This window comes from Gordionus sp. m RMFG-2023, chromosome 3, assembly GCF_954871325.1.
Source record: "Gordionus sp. m RMFG-2023 chromosome 3, tfGorSpeb1-WG-v2, whole genome shotgun sequence".
NCBI lineage: Eukaryota > Metazoa > Nematomorpha > Gordioida > Chordodea > Parachordodidae > Gordionus > Gordionus sp. m RMFG-2023.
In genome coordinates, this window is record NC_088777.1 from 175,996 (window position 1) to 183,444 (window position 7,449).

General features: G+C 25.3%; 1 long non-coding RNA gene across 1 annotated transcript; it reads left to right on the plus strand.

Moving 5' to 3' along the window:
• Positions 1 to 6,126: 6,126 nt before the first annotated feature.
• On the plus strand, positions 6,127 to 7,060 carry LOC135927610 (uncharacterized). Its single transcript, XR_010572122.1, has 2 exons — positions 6,127 to 6,397; positions 6,870 to 7,060. It is a non-coding gene; the product is annotated as an uncharacterized LOC135927610 (long non-coding RNA).
• Positions 7,061 to 7,449: the final 389 nt, after the last annotated feature.

Consider the following 7,449-nt stretch of genomic DNA (forward strand, 5'->3'; position numbering starts at 1 on the left):
TTGAATTTCTGAAGTCTTTCGTTAAAAGTGGTTTACCTCACAATACTGGCATATGATGGGGATATCTCGAAATCTCTTAATTTATTTAATTATATATTTTTTTTAGTGTCCATATGTCCTCATACATTATCTCACAAAATAATTTGGTGTAAATAGTGAAATTATACTTTTTTTTGTCTTTTATAAAATAAAATTTAATGATCATTGGATTAAAATTTGGCCATAACATTTTATTGATTTTTTTTTTCTTAAGTGTATAAAATAAAAAAAATTAAGATGATAAAATTTGAAACCAAGGCCAGTGGAATGCGCTAATTATAATATTATGGAAATATATTCATAACTGATAATATTTAAAAATCTAAAAAAAACTCCTCTGATATAAATACAATCGTGCTTAATTATTATACAGCTACTTAGTATCTAATAGTCCCCATATTTAAAAATAAATATTTATATTTGATTAAAATATTTAAAAAATCACATTTGACCCCAAGGCCTGACATGGACAAGTGGGGATAATGCAGATGGGATTTTCCTATAAATTTTTTTAAAATTCATTTAAAGAAATGTATTTTTATCTCATTGGCTTTTCACTAAAAAAAAACAATATGGATTATGGTAATAAAATATTTTAAAATTGGCCTATATATCTAGTCTAGCCTAAATAAAATTAGCCCAGGATTCATTACCGATCTAGTTTTCTTGAGTCATTAATAACATATCTATAATTTTTAAGAAAATAATAAGTTTATTCTATTAAAAATCACTCCCTTTATTTTCCAATAGTTTTTAAATATTCGTTGACATTTTTACCAAAATCGATAAATAAAAATTTAATAAAAATAAATTGAACTCTATTTTATAAAAAAAAAAGGAAGATATTTTTACGGTATTTATCCCTCGGGGAAAATTGCAATTGATGAAAATCGTGAAAGTTGCAACCTAAATAAAAGGTTTTAAAGTAAGAATTTTATGAAAATAACTTTTATAACTTAAATATAATCACAGAATATGATAAAATCAAATTACGTTTATAACTTTAATTATCTCATTGTATTAATTTACATATTAATTATAATAAGATGATATTAAAAAAAATGATTTAATGAAAAAGATATATTATTTAAATTTGTCATTCAAATATATTCAAAATTATTGTTTGTATCTCACGTTATTTGAGTATATTTTTGGGGGAAATGGGGAGGGGGGGGGCAGGAGGGTGCAAGAGAATAATTTGTATTATTAAATATTCGCATGAAAACAGGTAATATTTTTGAAGGGGAAGGCCTTAAACTCTCTTGGTTACCATCCTTATGCTCTTACTTATGGGAGGAAAACATATAAATATTTTTTTTAAATACCAACTAATTCAATTTGTAAATATGAAAAGGCATTATATGAATTCATACAAGGGAAATTATCAGAAAGGTGTCCTGTTAACAATTTAATTGTTTCCGGTTATTTTTCCTTTTTTTCTCATCCATATTATATGCAAACTAATCGAGACAGTTTGTATTACAAAGTTTACAAAAAAAATAAGACAATTTGATTTATAATTGTAATGTTTTTAGAAAAAATAGCATTTATAAGAAAAAAAGGTCGAAAACCAATATATTTTTTTATTAAAATTATATAACCAGGCCAAATTAAATAAATTGGGGATAAAAATTCTCTTAAAGATTTTATGGGGAACCATATAGGAAGATCCTGGATATTCTCATGCTTATACTGATGGGTGAGAATAATTTTATCTTTTTTTTTGAGGATTGTTTTAGATATAGTATTTTTAATTTCTAGGCGACCATTACAATACAAAGTATTCACTAGTTTCATTTATATCCTAAGTAAGCGGTACAGATTTCATCACTACTATTATTAGGAATTTAAAAAAAAACATATATACTAAAGTGTTGTGGTTTCATATGTATGAAGATACAATAATGATATAACAATTTAGCATTCGTTTGCAGCAGAAAGGTGGGAGGCAGAAGGACGACTTCCCTCCCCTAACAAAAGATGCAGATGCCGCATCCCTATCTCTTATTAAATATATTTTTGATATCATTTATTTATCCACATTCGTTTACTAATTTATTCTATGAAATTAATTACGATTTCAAATTTTCTTTGGCACAATATTTATTCAACTATTTTTAAATTTTTCGTAAAATGATTTCAATTTTTTTTACTCTTAAATTATGTATATAAGGAATTCATCTTACAAAAAAAAAGACCTCCCTCAATAAAGAAAATCGTCAATAATCCTAATAAATTCATGAAACTTCAGATATTTTTAAATGACAAGAATATTATTTATTTTTAACCCTCCTCCTCCCCACCCCCATTCCCCCAGCAAATTCCTGCATAACGCGCCTGCAATTTAGATATTGAATAATATATTTTTTGCTGTAAATTTATTATCTTTTTTTAAAGTTACGTTTTATGACTTTATTATTTTATTCTATAATTTATTGCTTCTTTGGGTATATGTATCTAACTACTGGTATTATATAATTAATCCCAACAAGAATTATGATTAATACTCTCCCATAGATCCTCTAGCTACATCTAACATCGACATCGATTGAGTTTGAATAAAATTTCATAAATTAGTGTCTTGATTATAATATTATATGCAAAGCAGTAAATAAACAATGCAAAATATGATAATGAAAATGTATATAAAAAATTAGGAAACCATTATGAAATATATGTTTATTTTTCTACAAAATGCAATGACAAATTTAACATTTCAACTTTGTAATATAGGAAGATAACCTTACGAACATAATTGCTAGAGAATGTGATTCAACTCAATCCTCGACAATACATATTTATGGAATTATGGAAGGATTATAAAATAATGTAATGTTATTATTATAATAATATTTCAATCCATTTAATTTTTATCGGAAAAAAACTAAATAGACTAACAAAAGATTATAAAAATATAAATAACTTTGCCTAACCATTTATTTAGCTTTTTTTAAATAGAAAATACAATTTTAATATTTCAATTCTTTCGCTTTAAAAAAACATCAAAATCAAATTAGTCGCAATCAATATCAGTGCAATTCCACTCTGGCAAGAATATGAAAGTTCATGGGTTTCTGCTCGCATTCAGGTATATAGGCATTTAAACAAAATAAGCTAAATGTCGAATCATTTATATTAAATAATCTCTATCCCAATTTTAAGTTATGAATTATGATGGCTATCGTATAAGACTATTTTTTTGATCCTTGGGAAATTATTGGCCAGAAGAAGAGCGGCATCAATCAACTCCACCCCAAAAATGTATCTTTATTTTTAAAAGATATCTGGAAGTTATACCATTTCGATCTCATCTCAAAGAAAATTAACAAGTATTATTAAAATTGTTATAAATTATAAAGTATATTTATGATTTCCCAGATTTTCAAGAACTAAAGTCTCTAAGTAATTATGATTTTTTTATTTATAATACATGTAAAATAAATTGACTTTAGAAATTGAGTTTAATTTTATTTTTAGAAATATTCGATGGGAATCAGTGAATTTGTGTCACATTTATAAAAGGTCTTAAATAAAAAGAATGTGTATGGTTTTGGACTTTTATTAAAATCAACGATTGTTCTTAAAATAGAATAAAACTCAACTGAATCATTTTATATTTTTTAAGTAGTTGAATAATATTTTAAACGTTATATCAGATAAATCATCTTATCCTAACTTAATGAACTGAATAAATTTATAATTCCTATACAAAAAAATATTGTTTTTTAAAAAAATATTATTTTTTAAAAAAATTAAGGGCTAGTTATCTTGTTTCAAACAATCTAGTAGTTCTGACTTATAACTTAAAAACAGATTATCAATCACAAAAAAACAGATATTAAAAATGAAATAGTCATTCATATTTACAATAACTTATATTTCTGATGATATTTTGACTTATGGAAGGTATGTATTGGTGAATCATAGATATTTTTCTTTCGATTAAAAATTAATTGTAGGCTATTTTTTTAACCTACATTGTGTTTAAAAAAATTATATATTTAGAACTGCGCGGCTGGCGGAATATCTATGGCTACACCGAATACGCCGTCATATGTAAATCTCGCCTGGCCCATGGCCGAGGTAAAAAAATAATAATTTCCATATTTTATGCATTTTTATTCGCAAATTTTATTATGTAAATCATATCATGAATTCTTATTTTAATTTTACAATCAAAAATTTAAATTTCCAAAAGTTACACCACAATTTTACATTTTTTTTAAAATCGAGACCCTATTTTAGAAAGGGTGTTTGATTAGGTGAATATGATGAACACTACTTATGCTTGAGTCATGGTTTACATAGTCAGATTAGTGGATGATATTAAATTCTATCGTAGAAAATTCTTAAGATATAAAACTGCAGAGATTGAATTTCAAAGAAAATGCCTAAGTACAATAGATCTAATAGATATACTAGATATTATTAGCATTGATCATACCCCGATACCCCTTTTTAAAATTGACGATTCCATTGATGATAATAACAGTAATGCCACTCATATGAAAATGTTAAAATTAAATGTTATCCCAACCAGATGGAATAGTAGTTAATTATGTACTAAAGAGCATATCTGGAGAAAATAAAAATTTAATAAATAGCATTTTGAAAAGAATGGGTAACCTATCTCAAACTAAACTGTGAATCAGATCTAGTAGAAGAACTATTAACCAGTTCCTTAAACTTGACATTACTTTTTATAAGTGAAATTGAAACAAAACAAATTTAATAGTAAATCGTAATAGCTCAGAAATTATTTCCCTAAATAAAAATATATCTAAACAAACTTGTGTTACGATTTCCGATTTGCAAATAATATTATATATAAATATTTTTCTTTTAATTTAATTTATTTTTAATTTCAAAAATAATCTAGGCTCAGTGTCAGAATTCATTATAAATTAAACTACCAGAGTATAATTATATTAGGGTAGTAAATATAGAGATTGAGCAAGAAAAAATATTAAATTTGACGAAATTAGTAACTTATTCAACAATAAGTACGAATTCTGATTCCACTTTAAGTGATTATTAGAACAATAGTGCCATATTCATCTAGGAAAACATTATTCACGAGATATGGATATCCAGGATTTCTAGAGAGGAAAAAGGATCAAACTTCCTAATATTTCCAAGCTAACTAAAAAAAAACTTATTTATGTTCCGGCAATTAGCATACTTTGTGAAAGTGTTTTCTCTATTTGAATTCAAGGAAATCATCAATATGTCCGAAAAATTTAAATAAATTTATTTTTATAAAATGATAATTATAAAATTACAAAATCGATTTTGTATTTATAATGAGTTTTCTCTTCAATAAGGATCTAAAAATAGATCGAGATCGATACATCTGATTTTAATTTAATTTTTTATATTCTTTCAGTACAAATTCATGAGTTTTATATTATAAAGTGAAAGTTTGCATTTTGTTTAAGAGAAAAAGGTCAAAAATAACGAAACGGAGTTTTGTCTCAAAATGTCGAAAAAAATGGCTCCCGCCTTAAGCAACACTACTTATAATGATGGGAAAAGAATCTGAGGGAAAAGAATCTTGCACTAATAAATATAAATAAACAATGTCCATCATACATATTGAATAATCTTCTTTTTTTGCGCTGTATTAGGGATCAAATTTCTGTGCAATATTTACAAGAGATAACCAATTTAATCACTTTTATAATTGAGGTACATTTAAGATAAGTTCTTATTAACATTAATATGATAAATTATTATCATTTCCAAATATGGTTAACGGTTTTGTGGGGCCAAAATATACAATCACATCTGAGGAAAAATTCTAAAATATATTCAGCAGCGCCTAGGATAAAACATGTTCTTTCTGCCAATCTACTCACTTTCAAAAAATATTGGAGAAAATGCATAGTATAAACCGCTTTGAAAAAAACGTTCTGTTTGAAATTGGTCTCAGGGAAATTTTATATATATATATAACTTGTATCAAATTTTCAAACAAATTAAGTTATGGGTAATGCATATAAATTAAAATTTAAATCAAAATTTATTTATTCATCTAAATATACAAAAGTATATATTCCTTAATATTAAAAAAATATATAGTGCTATTTTAATCAATATTGATTTGTTGAATGACTACTACTAATTCTAATAATAATGATGATGGTGTATAGTAGTGGAACTGCCCCCTCGGACTCCTAAAACTGGACCAGCTGCGACAGTTCTGGTGTGCGTAACTCTAGCCCTTCTGGTTTTCCTGGAGATAACATTTTCGTTCATATCCAAAGAATTTGATTGGCAAGGTTCAGCTAGAGATATAGCGTTGCATGGAGATATTGAAAGTTGGACCAGAAAGCATAAGGCTACGAATATGACTAAAGTCTGTATATCGTCAATATTTAAAATAATTATACAAAGTTGTTTTTCACCAATTAAGATATGTTTTATACTATGGGAAAAAAGTATAAACTATATAAATTAATAAAATTTAGGAGAAGTCATATATAATCCCTGCTATTAAGCCCAACCCTTTTTAATTAATGTTTGTGCAGAATATATTTTTTTTCAGCTAGGCTTAAGCTATTTCTTTTTATTTTATCCATGTTTTTTGGTTAAATCTCATCGTACCAACAATATTGCTGGTTCATATATTTATTTTTAGATAGATATACTACAAAATAACAATATATTTCCACATATATTGATGATATAGCATGGTTTGTAAAGTATCTTATTTATAGACGTGTTTTCTTGTACTTTTTAGTCCATTATTGGACAAGGAACTTTATTTATTTTCAATACAGTTTTATTAAAAAATAATTTTATGATAAGGTCTTTTTTTTTTGGAAAAGATTTGTAAAAGTCACACAACAACACAACAAGGAAATAAATCCATTCCTAAGCAATGTTTGAATTTTCAAAAATAAACTTTGACCAATGATAATTATTTATTTTTCTGATTTATAATTTTTAAAAAAAAATATAGCCTGTCTAGTCACATATTTATTCAGAAAATATTGAAAAATAAAATTTTTAACTTATACTTATAATCTTTATATATTTGTAATTTTTACATTTTTTTCGGGTATAAATACCATTAAAAATGTATTTCAATACCTTTCTTGTGCCTTGTTTTTCATTAATATACATTAATCAGAGCTATTTTCTCATTTTTTTTAATTTGATTCTTATTGATTGTATTGTTTATTCGTTTTTCCCTCAGTTTTTATTATCACTCTCTTATATTTCGCGTTCGCTTTTCATTCTACCTTTATTATCGTATTAAAATTATTTTTATCTATTTGCGCCTTATTTGGTACACTAAAAAGAGTTCATATTTGGCTCTTCCTGGTTAAATTTTGGCAATTCATTCATGCTTTTGTACATCTTAAACAAAATCTCGAGAAGTCAATCAATATTCTTAAAATATTG